Source organism: Magallana gigas, chromosome 2, assembly GCF_963853765.1.
Source record: "Magallana gigas chromosome 2, xbMagGiga1.1, whole genome shotgun sequence".
In the NCBI taxonomy this organism is placed as follows: domain Eukaryota; kingdom Metazoa; phylum Mollusca; class Bivalvia; order Ostreida; family Ostreidae; genus Magallana; species Magallana gigas.
This window is the reverse complement of record NC_088854.1, coordinates 60,086,290-60,100,529: the sequence shown is the minus strand read 5'-3', so window position 1 is coordinate 60,100,529 and position 14,240 is coordinate 60,086,290. Positions and strand designations below refer to the sequence as shown.

Sequence of the window (14,240 nt, the reverse complement as noted above, 5' to 3'; positions counted from 1 at the left end):
TTTATCTTTATTATTTTATTTTAAACATATACATGCATGTACATAAACACATATCAAATTTTTCTTAACTTTGTTACAATTAAAATGAATCTTAACTTTTTCATATAATTATAATATCCAGTATAATTTTATAATCATATAATTATAAACTCATATAATTGAAAATTATAAATCTTATTTTATTAAATTATACCAGGTTGTATACAAGTTTTGGCTAAAATTTGATATAAATTCTCTCATCATCATTTTATAATATAATTTATTATTATTTTAATTTTGAGTTTTGAAATGACCTCGCTTATATGCGTCCGGCCACTGAAAAAATAGTACCATTGTCACTAGACTTGGTTCACCGGTGGTCCATTATTTAAACAATTTTAAAAATGCTTTCTTTGGTGATTCATTCGGGATATGAAGATAGCGACATTGCAGAAAAAATACATAACCCTCGTTGGCGCAGTATCTAGCACTGAAGACGGAAACTGGGGTTTTGATTAGTGGACACTTCAACTTACCGATGGACGCAATAAGAGCACTGGTGACAGTCAACAATAACGTGATCCAAAACGAAATCGACAACGTCAAACCAATGTTTGAAGAGCTTGGCTAGATGTATGACAGTTCCAACCGAATACTTCGACAGCTCAAGATACACACTTGCTAGAGTCAGGACAAAGTCACCGATGCTGGTTTCTTCGTTGCGTCCAAAGAGATGGGTACTTAAGGAAACATTATAAACTCAGTTGGAAACCCTGACTCAATGGGGTCACCAGTTAAAAAGCAATCGGTTTACCGACTTACTGTCCAGTTTCCAGCTACACCAAGACCCAGATGTACATCCCATCCAGACCACCCAAACATCACGGGGGTTAACATTCAATTAAAAGAAATTATACAGACTGTTATATGTACTATTTCCCTCTCCGGGTTTGCAGCAAAAAGACCAATGAAAAGGGTTTCCAGTGCTCTTAATTGTAATTATTATTCTGAAATAAAGCATAATGACATAAAAGTTAAAATTCAAGTGACATAATGGTGTTTAAAATACTGGGTGTTTTTAATCTTTTCCATGAAGTTTAAACGAGTTGATAAATATGAAACATGTGAATTGAATAAGTAAAAAAGTAATGTAGTATTTTTTTTCACAATAATGTGTAATTGTTAAAATTAAGTTTCGAATTGATGGTTATTTAAACTTTATGTTCACTGATTTATGGTGACACTGGTAAGTTATACTTTTGTGCAACTTTAAGTACATGTGCGTTAATATAATCACCACTGCTGAAGCATTTTCGTGTGATAATCAGGGATAAAATTTATATCTAGCGATAAGAAAGCTAAACAAGCAATGATTATTTTTTATTACAATTAAACCAAATAATTGACTTTTGGCATTTTCAACCGTTATTTATTTTCAGATGAATAAAGTATTTTTGATTGATGTATAATATGAATTAAAAAAAAATATATGCACCTGTCGATTTTAAAACCTTTGACAACGTCATAACGGAACGGGAAATAAACAATTACAATGAACATCAATATCTTCATCGTCTAATTCATAAACAATTACAGAGTATCAAACCATGAAAACAAGGAATCAATACAGGTATCTGTACAATGCACTACATCTATGTTAATCTTAGGCAAATATTAAATTCTAAGTCACAAATACCTAGCCGTCGTTAAAGAGCTGTTTTCTTATTGAATTGTTTTTTGAAATATTCCAGATTTTATTTTCAATTTCAAGTCCCAAGGAAAGCATTCAAATTGTAGAATTTTATCGTGGGCTCTAAGTTAATTGCTTTCACTTGGAGTGTTTTACCCTTGGAGCGGATATACCTTTTATCATAATGAGATTCATGTATAATCATACCGACGTCCGCAACAAATTTCATCAAGAGCAAAGGTTGAATCGAAGTTATGACACTTAAACTCTTAGACAGACCAGGACATTTTTTTTAAAGCGTTGAATCACAAATTGTAAAATTTATTTAATAATGTTTATATCTTTCTGAAATACGAATATGGATAACATCGGATTGTTTTTTATAATCTTAATATTATTGAATAATTACAACAGTTCTCTAGGTAAGACATGGTTCATACAATAACTAACCATTTTCTCAATTTTATTATTTCAATCATTGCTGACGACAGTAAAGTCATTTTTGCAGAGTTCATATTTTTTTTTTTTATAAAACTTTAATTCCAGGACAATATAATTTAACTGGTTCACTTCCAGCAGCAATACTAGGAAAGGCATATTCGTGGACGTGCTCCATTTTTACACCAGTAGACCAAAAGTATACTGTTGTTAAATTTACAAGGAACGATATCCTTGTTGGAACTGTTGGATGGAATTCTGATGGTACATGTCTTTCTAATCCTCAAAGTTCAAGGTATGAGCTTCACTGTGTCTCCGAAAATGTATTTTCTCTATCAATTCCTCCTGCAAGCATGACGAAATACGAAGAAAGCTCAGACTGGCGATGTGGTTACTTCGGGGGTGAAAGTTACAAAAGCGAGGTTGTACAACTCAAAATTGCAGGTAATTTTATGAAAGTTTTTTTTAGAGACTGGTAATTCCTACAAGCATTAATGAATATGAACTTTCATAAATTTTGTAATATATCTATGTCAGTTAAATCCATAAGTTTTCATAAATAAACAATAACATTTCCATTGATTTTGAATGGGTACGGTTTCAGCAGTTTTGAAATTTTTGTTTTCATTTTAAGTATTTGTTCGGAACTTGTCTCTTTCACCAAACAAAAATCCGTTAACCTTGGCAGAAGGCACACGGACGTTGGTTACGTGCTCTGTAAATAGTGATGCCTACCCCGCCCCCATCATCCAATGGTTTATCGGAGAAACTGAAGTTAATGGGACCAATCAAAAATTGGAACTGATAGCTGACAAAAATGATGACGCAAAAATATTACGTTGCCGGGCGACCAACAATAACAACTCGCTCACTACAGCTACAGTCCTGAATATTCTCTGTATGTTTTATTCCAAGTTGCTGAATTTATGTATTTACACGATTACAATTTTTAAAGATTAATGTTTTTTTTTCTCAATCACGAACAGACAAACCCGTTACCAGGATTGCATATCCCAAAGTCCTGAATGAAAATATTGGCAGGAAAGTAAAAGTCAACTGTGAAGTTGTAAAGGCAAACCCTGTAGTAATTCTGGAATACCTCTGGTTGCTGCCAGGAAACCATGAAATTGTTGGAAGAGAATCGTATTTAAGTATTGATAGAGAATTACTGTGGGGCAACAATACTCTGCAGTGTAGGGCCAGAAACAGTGTTGGGTGGTCGGATGCTGCTTCAGTTGCCATCAATGTTCTCTGTGAGTTCAAGATTTAAAATGCATATAGTATGGTGATTTCTAATTTTTAGAAATTGAAAAGCATACATTTGAATCTCCTTCATGACATGGTGCTTGGAGTGTGAAGTAGATTTCCCTCTAGTCATAATTATTTTGAAATAATATACATGTACATGTATAATATTTTTATTCTTTTATGTATTTTTCTTACATTAAAATGTTTTTATAGATTCATGAATTATTCAATTAAAATTATTCATTATATTCGAAATTGAAATAAATTTAAATAGATGTTTATTTAAATTGCTAGTTGTGCCTGTTTCCCCAAAGTTCATCAAAGCAGTTTGCTGCTACGACCATGCCGATATTATATGGGCAACATCAACGTCTGGTTCTGTGGAGCAAACATCCTTTGTACAATGGGCTTCAGATGTTCATGATGGACCCTTTTATAAAGCTTCAACAGACACTGTGAACACGACAGAGGAAGACGTTTATTCAGTGAGGGTGAACCACTTGTCCCCAGACAGCAGGTACTTGTTCCGAGTGGTGTCTGTGAACCGGTACGGATCCGTCAGCTCCACGACTGTCTCGTGTCAAATCAAAAAGAGAGGTAGGTTGTCCAAGTAAGAAAGCTTTTATCTATTGAAATCTGTACCTACTGTGGTTTAATTAATATCGAACGGCATTTATTTTCATGGATTTCATAAAAATGACAATTTCAGGGAAACTTTATTTTGTGGTCAAATATTCTATCAATGGAATATGTTATGGAGTATTTAACTTCTTTGAACATTCATTGTTTGTGAATCAACAAAATCACAGAAAGTTGGTATTCAACAAACATTAATGAAACTAAACTACAATATTACTTATAATAACTTTTAATGTACTTTAACAATTTAAGATAGATAATATTTGAATACCTTTTTACCAGAAGAAAGATGTCTGTGCATTGGAGTACTAGTAATAGCAAACTGACTTTTGTTCAAGACGGCCTCTGCTTCAATATCAGACTCCTAACACATTTTACCACAAAATATGACAGACAGAATTTTATATAGCATTAGTTTCGTCATGTGAGACTCAAAGTAAAAATATGATTTTTGTAATAACATTTTCTGACTTTTCGTGAAGGTATCATGGCATATTACTTTAATTACCATTAAATGCATTTAATTTACATATTATTTTAATTAATACTATTGACGACTGTTCATTTAAAGAATTAAAATATGTTAAAGTTTTAAACTATTGATAATTGAGGATAGGTAATCAACAAGTTAATCATCTGATGTAATTAAAATATTTAGATATGCTTTTTTCAGCCATAGACTTTTTTTACCAAAGAAAAACTCCGTACAATTTTTTTAACTTTAAAATTTTCTTAGATCTTTAAAAGAGCTCTTCTTCTCAAGGAGATCAATATACCCTAAAAATGGCCATCACCATTCAGCCCTTAAATATGATCAATAGAGCTCTTGTTTATTATCTATGTTTATGGACAAAATTGAAATATCAAAATTATACAACATAAAAATGCACTGCTTTTGTAAGATGAAATAGAGGAATGCAACACATAGCTCCTATCATTCTCATCTTTCCTATTAATTAAGTCATGAACTTTCGACTTTATACAACAATTACAACTTAAAATTTGACAATTCGTTTATTTCCTTTTTGACAAAAGTACAGAATGCTATTTATGTAGCTATCCGTTTGTCGCCCAATGTGCCATTTATACATTAAAACAAATAAAAAGATCAATTTCTATTATATATACACAATGTATATCAAAACATTTAGAATAACGTATAACAAAATCTTAATGTGTATAATATGCTGAATCTTTCAATAAAATCATGTTATAAGCTACATCATATATTCCTTGATTTAGTAAATACTTGCACAATAAACAAACTTTCTGAAATAATAAAGTGGTAATTTAAACTGAAAATCATGAGGACTTAATATAAAACAATACTATAAATGTCTATAATAGTTCTTTGACAAGTATATACAATTAAAGCATTTTTGATTGATATATAATCATATATTTACATCTACTAAGTATTATTTCCTCTATTTCTTCCGGAAACATATAGTTAATTCATAGCTCTATAGAAACAGTCACACTGAAATCTACACGCCCCGTTTATCAATTGGTCGAAATCTACAACGGCTGAAACTCACAAAATACTGACAGGAATAGAATTGACACGCCCTGTTTATCGTTTGGTCGAAACCACTAGCAACCTAAGAATAATCACGGACTGCACAAAAGAATCATGATGATGTCAGACTAACAGGAGACGAATTGGCTGTTTCTTTTAGCTAACGTACTTATGTACATTAACAGTAATTTAGTGAATTTTACTAACTTTTCATAATCAATTTATTAATCAGTTTAAAGAAAGATGTTAATATAAATAATAAAATGCTTTCTTTTATGATTAATGCGGGTTATGAAGGTAGCGATCATTGCAGAAAAAAAATACATAACCCGCTAACGGGGGCTATGTCTTTTTTCAGCAATGTCGCTACCTTCATATCCCGAATGAATCACCAAAGAAAGCATTTTTTTGTTTAAATAATATAATAATCATATAATTATGCAGTTGTCGATTTTAAAACATGCACTAATTTTGACAACTTTATTGGGGAACAGGAAATAAACAATTATAATGGACATCAATATTTTTATTGCCCTAGTCATAAACAATGATACAGTATCAAAAAACATGAAAAAACAAAGAACAAATGCGTTTTATAGTTCTTATGGAGATTTATAATGGGAAATGTTTACATCTTTTCGGCATTCGGAAGTCACTCGCAATACCTCACACAATTGTTCAACGTTATCCGGGCTTATTGATGGCTAATGGAATGCAAAGTTCCTGTAGACTCTTTATTTTGGGAAGTGTATTGAAACCTGAAGCGGCAGAGGGGGCGTTTCAAAACAAATAATCTGAACATTTTTAATAATAGTGAATGAACGTAGTTTGAGCACAAAGGTAATGATGGCTATCGATATATCAAGCGAAAAACGGTGGAAGCAAAAACTCGGGACAGTGTATAATTAATGTAAATTTGAAGCACTCCCTTATCTTTATTATTTCATTTGAAACATATACATGCATGTACATAAATACATATCTTAACCTTTTCATATAATTATAATATCCAGTATAATTATATAATCATATAATTATAAACTCATATAATTGAAAATTAAAAATCTTATTTTTTTTAAATTATACCAGGTTGTATACAAGTTTTGGCTAAAATTTAATATAAATTTAATATAAATTCTCTCATCATCATTTTATAAAATAATTTATTATGATTTTAATTTTGAGTTTTGACATGACCTCGCTTATATGCGTCCGGCCACTGAAAAAATAGTACCATTGTCACTAGACTTGGTTCACCGGTGGTCCATTATTTAAACAATTTTAAAAATGCTTTCTTTGGTGATTCATTCGGGATATGGCGACATTGCAGAAAAAATACATAATCCGCGTTGGCGCAGTATCTAGCACTGAAGACGAAAAAAATTGGGGTTTTGATTAGTGGAGACTTAAACTTACCGATGGACGCAAAAAGAGCATTGGTGACAGTCAACAATTACGTGATCCAAAACGAAATCGACAACGTCAAACCAATGTTTGAAGAGCTTGGCTACATGGATGATAGTCCCAACCGGAGACTTCGACGGCTCAAGATACACACTTGCTAGAGTCTGGACAAAGTCACCGATGCTGGTTTCTTCGTTGCGTCCAAAGAGATGGGAACTTATGAAAACAACATAAACTCAATTGGAAACCCTGACCAAATGGTGTCCCCAGTTAAATATACAATCGGTTCACCGACCTACTGTCCAGTTCCCAGTTACATCAAGACCCAGATGTACATCCCATCTAGACCACCCAAACATCACGGGGGTTAACATTCAATTTAAAGAAATTATACAGACTATTATATGTACTATTTTCCTGTCCGGGTTTGCAGCAAAAAGACCAATGAACAAGGTATCAAGTATTTATAATAATAATGATTATTCTGAAATAAAGCATAATGTTATGAAAGTTAAAACTCAAGTGACATAATGGTTTTTAAAATACAAGTAACTTATTTCCATGAAAAGGTTTCCAATAAACTTGAGTGACATACTTGGATGTTTTTGATATTTTTCATGAAGTTTAAAAGAGCTGATAAATATCACATGTGAATTGAATAAATAAAAAAGGAATATAGTATATTTTTTCACAATAATTTGTTATTGTTAAAATTAAGTTTCGAATTGATGGTCATTTAAACTTTATGTTCACTGATTTATGGTGACACTGGTAAGTTATACTTTTGTGCAACTTAAAAGTATATGTGCATTAATATAATCACCTCTGATAGCGCCTGATGTGTGATAATCATGGGATAAAATTTATATCCAGCGATAAAAAAGCTAAACAAGAATGGTTATTTTTTGTTACAATTAAACCAAATAAATGAACTGGGCATTTTCAACCGTTATTTATTTTCAGATGAATAAAGTATTTTTGATTGATATATAATATGAATGAATAAAAAATATGCACCTGTCGATTTTAAAACCTTGGACAACGTTATTACGGAACGGGAAATAAACAATTACAATAAACATCAATATCGTCATGCCTAAGTGATAAAAATTGACAGCTAGAGTATCAAACCATGAAAGAACAAAGAATCAATACGGGAATCAATACGTCTATGTTAATCTGAGGAAAATATTAAATTCTAATTCACAAATACCTAGCCGTCGTAAAAGAGCTGTTTTCTTATTGAATTGTTTTATGAAATATTCCAGGTTTTTTTTTAAATTTCAGGTCCCAAGGAAAGCATTCAAATTGTAGAATTTTATCGTGGGCTCTGAGTTGATTGCTTTGGCTTGGAGTGTTTTACCCTTGGAGCGGATATACCTTTTATCATAATGGAATTCATCTATAATCACACTGACGTCCGTAACACATTTCATCAAGAGCAAAGGTTGAATCGAAGTTATGACACTTAAACTCTTAGACAGAACAGGACATTTTTTTAAAGCGTTGATTCACAAATCGTTAAATTTATCTAATAATGTTTATATCTTTCTGAAATACGAATATGGATAACATCGGATTGTTTTTTATAATCTTAATATTATTGAATAAGTACAACAGTTCTCTAGGTAAGACATGGTTCATAAAATAACTAACCATTTTCTCAATTTTGTTATTTCAATCATTGCTGACGACAGTAAAGGTATCTTTGCAGAGTTCATATTTTTTTTATAAAACTTTAATTCCAGGACAATATAATTTAACTGGTTCACTTCCAGCAGCAATATTAGGAAAGGCATATTCGTGGACGTGCTCCATTTTTACACCAGTAGACCAAAAGTATACTGTTGTTAAATTTACAAGGAACGATATTCTTGTTGGAACTGTTGGATGGAATTCTGATGGTACATGTCCTTCTAATCCCCAAAGTTCAAGGTATGAGCTTCACTGTGTCTCCGACAATGTATTTTCTCTATCAATTCCTCCTGCAAGCATGACAAAATACGAAGAAAACTCGGACTGGCGATGTGGTTACTTTGGGGGTGAAAGTTACAAAAGCGAGGTTTTACAACTCAAAATTGCAGGTAATTTTATGAAAGTTTTTTTTAGAGACTGGTAATTCCTACAAGCATTAAGAATAACCTTTTCAATAAAAACTTTCATAATTTTTGTAATATATCTAAGTCAGTTAAATCCATAAGTTTTCATAAATAAACAATAACATTTCCATTGATTTTGAATGGGTACGGTTTCAGCAGTTTTGAAATTTTTGTTTTCATTTTAAGTATTTGTTCGGAACTTGTCTCTTTCACCAAACAAAAATCCGTTAACCTTGGCAGAAGGCACAAGGACGTTGGTTACGTGCTCTGTAAATAGTGATGCCTACCCCGCCCCCATCATCCAATGGTTTATCGGAGAAACTGAAGTTAATGGGACCAATCAAAAATTGGAACTGATAGCTGACAAGAATGATGACGCAAAAATTTTACGTTGCCGGGCGACCAACAATAACAACTCGCTCACTACAGCTACAGTCCTGAATATTCTCTGTATGTTTTATTCCAAGTTGTTGAATTTATGTATTTACACGATTACAATTTTTAAAGATTAATGTTTTTTCTCAATCACGAATAGACAAACCCGTTACCAGGATTGCATATCCCAAAGTCCTGAATGTCAATATTGGCGGGAAAGTAAAAGTCATCTGTGAAGTTGTAAAGGCAAACCCTGTAGTAATTCTGGAATACCTCTGGTCGGTGCCAGGAAACCATGAAATTGTTGGAAGAGAATCGTATTTAAGTATTGATAGAGTTTTACTGTGGGGCAACAATACTCTGCAGTGTAGGGCCAGAAACAGTGTTGGGTGGTCGGATGCTGCTTCAATTGCCATCAATGTTCTCTGTGAGTTCAAGATTTAATATGCATATAGTATGTTGATTTCCAATTTTTAGAAATTGAAAAGCATACATTTGAATCTCCTTCATGACATGGTGCTTGAAGTGTGAAGTAGATTTCGCTCTAGTAATAATTATTTTGAAATAATATACATGTACATGTATAATATTTTTATTCTTTTATGTATTTTTCTTACATTAAAATGTTTTTATAGATTCATGAATTATTCAATTAAAATAATTCATAATATTCGAAATTGAAATAAATTTAAACAATGTTTATTTAAATTGCTAGTTGTGCCTGTTTCCCCAAAATTCATCAAAGCAGTTTGCTGCTACGACCATGCCGATATTATATGGGCAACATCAACGTCTGGTTCTGTGGAGCAAACATCCTTTGTACAATGGGCTTCAGATGTTCATGATGGACCCTTCTATAAAGCTTCAACAGATGCCGTGAACACGACAGAGGAAGGCGTATATTCAGTGAGGGTGAACCACTTGTCCCCAGACAGCAGGTACTTGTTCCGAGTGGTGTCTGTGAACCGGTACGGATCCGTCAGCTCCACGACTGTCTCGTGTCAAATCAAAATGAGAGGTAGGTTGTCCAAGTAAGAAAGCTTTTATCTATTGAAATGTGTACCTTCTGTGTTTAATTAATATCGAACGGCATTTATTTTCATGGATTTCATAAAAATGACAATTTCAGGGAAACTTTATTTTTTGGTCAAATATTCTATCAATGGAATATGTTATGGAGTATTTAACTTCTTTGAACATTCAGTGTTTGTGAATCAACAAAATAACGAAATCACAGAAAGTTGGTATTCAACAAACATTAATGAAACTAAACTACAATATTACTTTTAATAACTTTTAATGTACTTTAACAATTTAAGATAGATAATATTTGAATACCTTTGTACCAGGAGAAAGATGTCTGTGCATTGGAATGCTAGTAATAGCAAACTGACTTTTGTACAATACGACCTCTGCTTCAATATCAGACTCCTAATACATTTTACCACAAAACATGACAGACAGAATATAGCATTAGTTTCGTCATATGAGACTCAAAGTTAAATTATGATTTTGTAATAACATTTTCTGACTTCTCGTGAAGGTATCATGGCATATTACTTTAATTACCATTAAATGCATTTAATTTATATATTATTTTAATTAATACTATTGACGACTGTTCATTTAAAGAATTAAAATATGTTAAATTTTTAATCTATTGATAATTGAGGATAGGTAATCAACAAATTAATCACCTGATGTAATTAAAATATTTAGATATGCTTTTTTCAGTCATAGACTTTTTTTTACTAAAGAAAAACTCCGTACTAATTTTTTAACTTTAAAATTTTCTTAGATCTTTAAAAGAGCTCTTCTTCTCAAGGAGATCAATATACCCTAAAAATGGCCACCACCATCCAGCCCTTAAATATGATCAATAGAGCTCTTGTTTATTATGTATGTTTTATGGACAAAATTGAAATATCAAAATTATACAACATAAAAATGCACTGCTTTTGTAAGATGAAATAGAGGAATGCAACACATAGCTCCCATTATTCTCATCTTTCCTATTAATTAAGTCATGAACTTTCGACTTTATACAACAATTACAACTTAAAATTTGACAATTCATTTATTTCCTTTTTGACAAAACTACAGAATGCTAATAATGTAGGTATCCGTTTGTCGCTTAATGTGCCATTTATACATTAAAACAAATAAAAAGATCAATTTCTATTATATATACACAATGTATATCAAAACATTTAGAATAACGTATAACAAAATCTTTATGTGTATAATATGCTGAATCTTTCAATAAAATCATGTTATAAGCTACATCATATATTCCTTGATTTAGTAAATACATGCACAATAAACAAACTTTCTGAAATAATAAAGTGGTAATTTAAACTGAAAATCATGAGGACTTAATATAAAACAATACTATAAATGTCTATAATAGTTCTTTGACAAGTATATATACAATTAAAGCATTTTTGATTGATATATAATCATATATTTACATCTACTAAGTATTATTTCCTCTATTTCTTCCGGAAACATATAGTTAATTCATAGCTCTATAGAAACAGTCACACTGAAATCTACACGCCCCGTTTATCGATTGGCCGAAATCTACAACGGCTGAAACTCACAGACAGGAATAAAATGGACACGCCCTGTTTATCGATTGGTCGAAGCCACCAGCAACCTAAGAATAATCATGGACTGCACAAAATAATCATGATGATGTCAGACTCAAAGTCTCACAGGAGACGAATTGGCTGTTTCTTTTAGATAAAGTACTTATGTACATTAACAATAATTTGGTGAATTTTACTAACTTTTCATAATCAATTTATTTATTAGTTTAAAGAAAGATGTTAATATAAATAATAAAATGCTTTCTTTTATGATTAATGCGGGTTATGAAGGTAGCGATCATTGCAGAAAAAAATTACATAACCCGCTAACGCGGGTTATGTCTTTTTTCTGCAATGTCGCTACCTTCATATCCCGAATGAATCACCAAAGAAAGCAATTTATTGTTTAAATAATATAATCATATAATTATGCAGTTGTAGATTTTAAAACATGCACTAATTTTGACAACGTTATTACGGAACAAGAAATAAACAATTATAATGGACATCAATATTTTTATTGCCCAAGTCATAAACAATGATACAGTATCAAAAAACATGAAAAACAAAGAACAAATGCGTTTTATAGTTCTTATGGAGATTTATAATGGGAAATGTTTACATCTTTTCGGCATTCGGAAGTCACTCGCAATACCTCACACAATTGTTCAACGTTATCCGGGCTTATTGATGGCTAATGCAATGCAAAATTCCTGTAGACTTTTTATTTTGGGATGTGTATTGAAACCTGAAGCGGCAGAGGGGGCGTTTCAAAACAAATAATCTGAACATTTATAATATTAGTGGATGAACGTAGTTTGAGCAAAAAGGCATTGATGGCTATCGAAATATCAAGCGAAAAACGGTGGAAGCAAAAACTCGGGACAGTGTATAATTAATGTAAATTTGAAGCACTCCCTTATCTTTATTATTTCATTTGAAACATATGCATGCATGTACATAAATACATATCAAATATGATTGAATTTTTCTTAACTTTGTTACAATTAAAATGAATCTTAACTTTTTCATATAATTATAATATCTAGTATAATTATAAACTCATATAATTGAAAATTATAAATCTTATTTTATTTGGCACAATATCTTATTTTATACCAGGTTGTATACAAGTTTTCGCTAAAATTTAATATAAATTCTTTCATCATCATTTTATAAAATAATTTATTATGATTTTAATTTTGAGTTTTGACATGACCTCGCTTATATGCGTCCGGCCACTGAAAAAATAGTACCATTGTCACTAGACTTGGTTCACCGGTGGTCAATTATTTAAATGATTTTTAAAAATGCTTTCTTTGGTGATTCATTCGGGATATGAAGATAGCGACATTGCAGAAAAAATACATAACCCGCGTTGGCGCAGTATCTAGCACTGAAGACGGAAACTGAGGTTTTGATAAGTGGAGACTTAAACTTACCGATGGACGCAATAAGAGCACTGGTGACAGACCACAACAACGTGATCCAAAACGGATTCGACAACGTCAAACCAATGTTTGAAGAGCTTGGCTACATGGATGACAGTCCCGGACGAAGACTTCTACAGCTCAATATACACACTTGCTAGAGTCTGGACAAAGTCACCGATACGGTTTCTTTGTTGCGTCTAAAGAGATGGGAACTTATGGAAACAACATAAACCCTGACCACATGGGGTCCCCAGTTAAATATACAATCGGTTCACCGACCTACTGTCCAGTTCCCAGTTACATCAAGACCCAGATGTACATCCCATCTAGACCACCCAAACATCACGGGAGTTAACATTCAATTAAAAGAAACTACACAGGCTATTATATGTACTATTTTCCTGTCCAGGTTTGCAGCAGAAAAACCAATGAACAAGGTATCCAGTGTTCTTAATTATAATTATTATTCTGAAATAAAGCATAATGACATAAAAGTTAAAATTCAAGTGACATAATGGTGTTTAAAATACTGGGTGTTTTTAATCTTTTTTATGAAGTTTAAAAGAGTTGATACATATCACATGTGGATTGGATAAGTAAAAAGGTAATGTAGTATTTTTTTTACAATAATTTGTTATTGTTAAAATCAAGTTTCGAATTGATGGTTATTTAAACTTTATGTTCACTGATTTATGGTGACACTGGTAAAGTATGCTTTTGTGCAACTTTAAGTACATGTGCGTTAATATAATCACCACTGCTGAAGCCTTTTCGTGTGATAATCAGGGATAAAATTTATATCTAGCGATAAGAAAGCTAAACAAG

At 31.8% G+C, this 14,240-nt stretch overlaps 1 long non-coding RNA gene across 1 annotated transcript; it reads left to right on the top strand.

Annotated features, from left to right (window-relative positions):
* Positions 1–1,937: 1,937 nt before the first annotated feature.
* On the top strand, positions 1,938–3,174 carry LOC136273221 (uncharacterized). The gene is made up of 4 exons (XR_010711444.1): positions 1,938–2,091; positions 2,216–2,551; positions 2,742–3,005; positions 3,094–3,174. It is a non-coding gene; the product is annotated as an uncharacterized lncRNA (long non-coding RNA).
* The last annotated feature ends 11,066 nt before the right edge of the window (positions 3,175–14,240 follow it).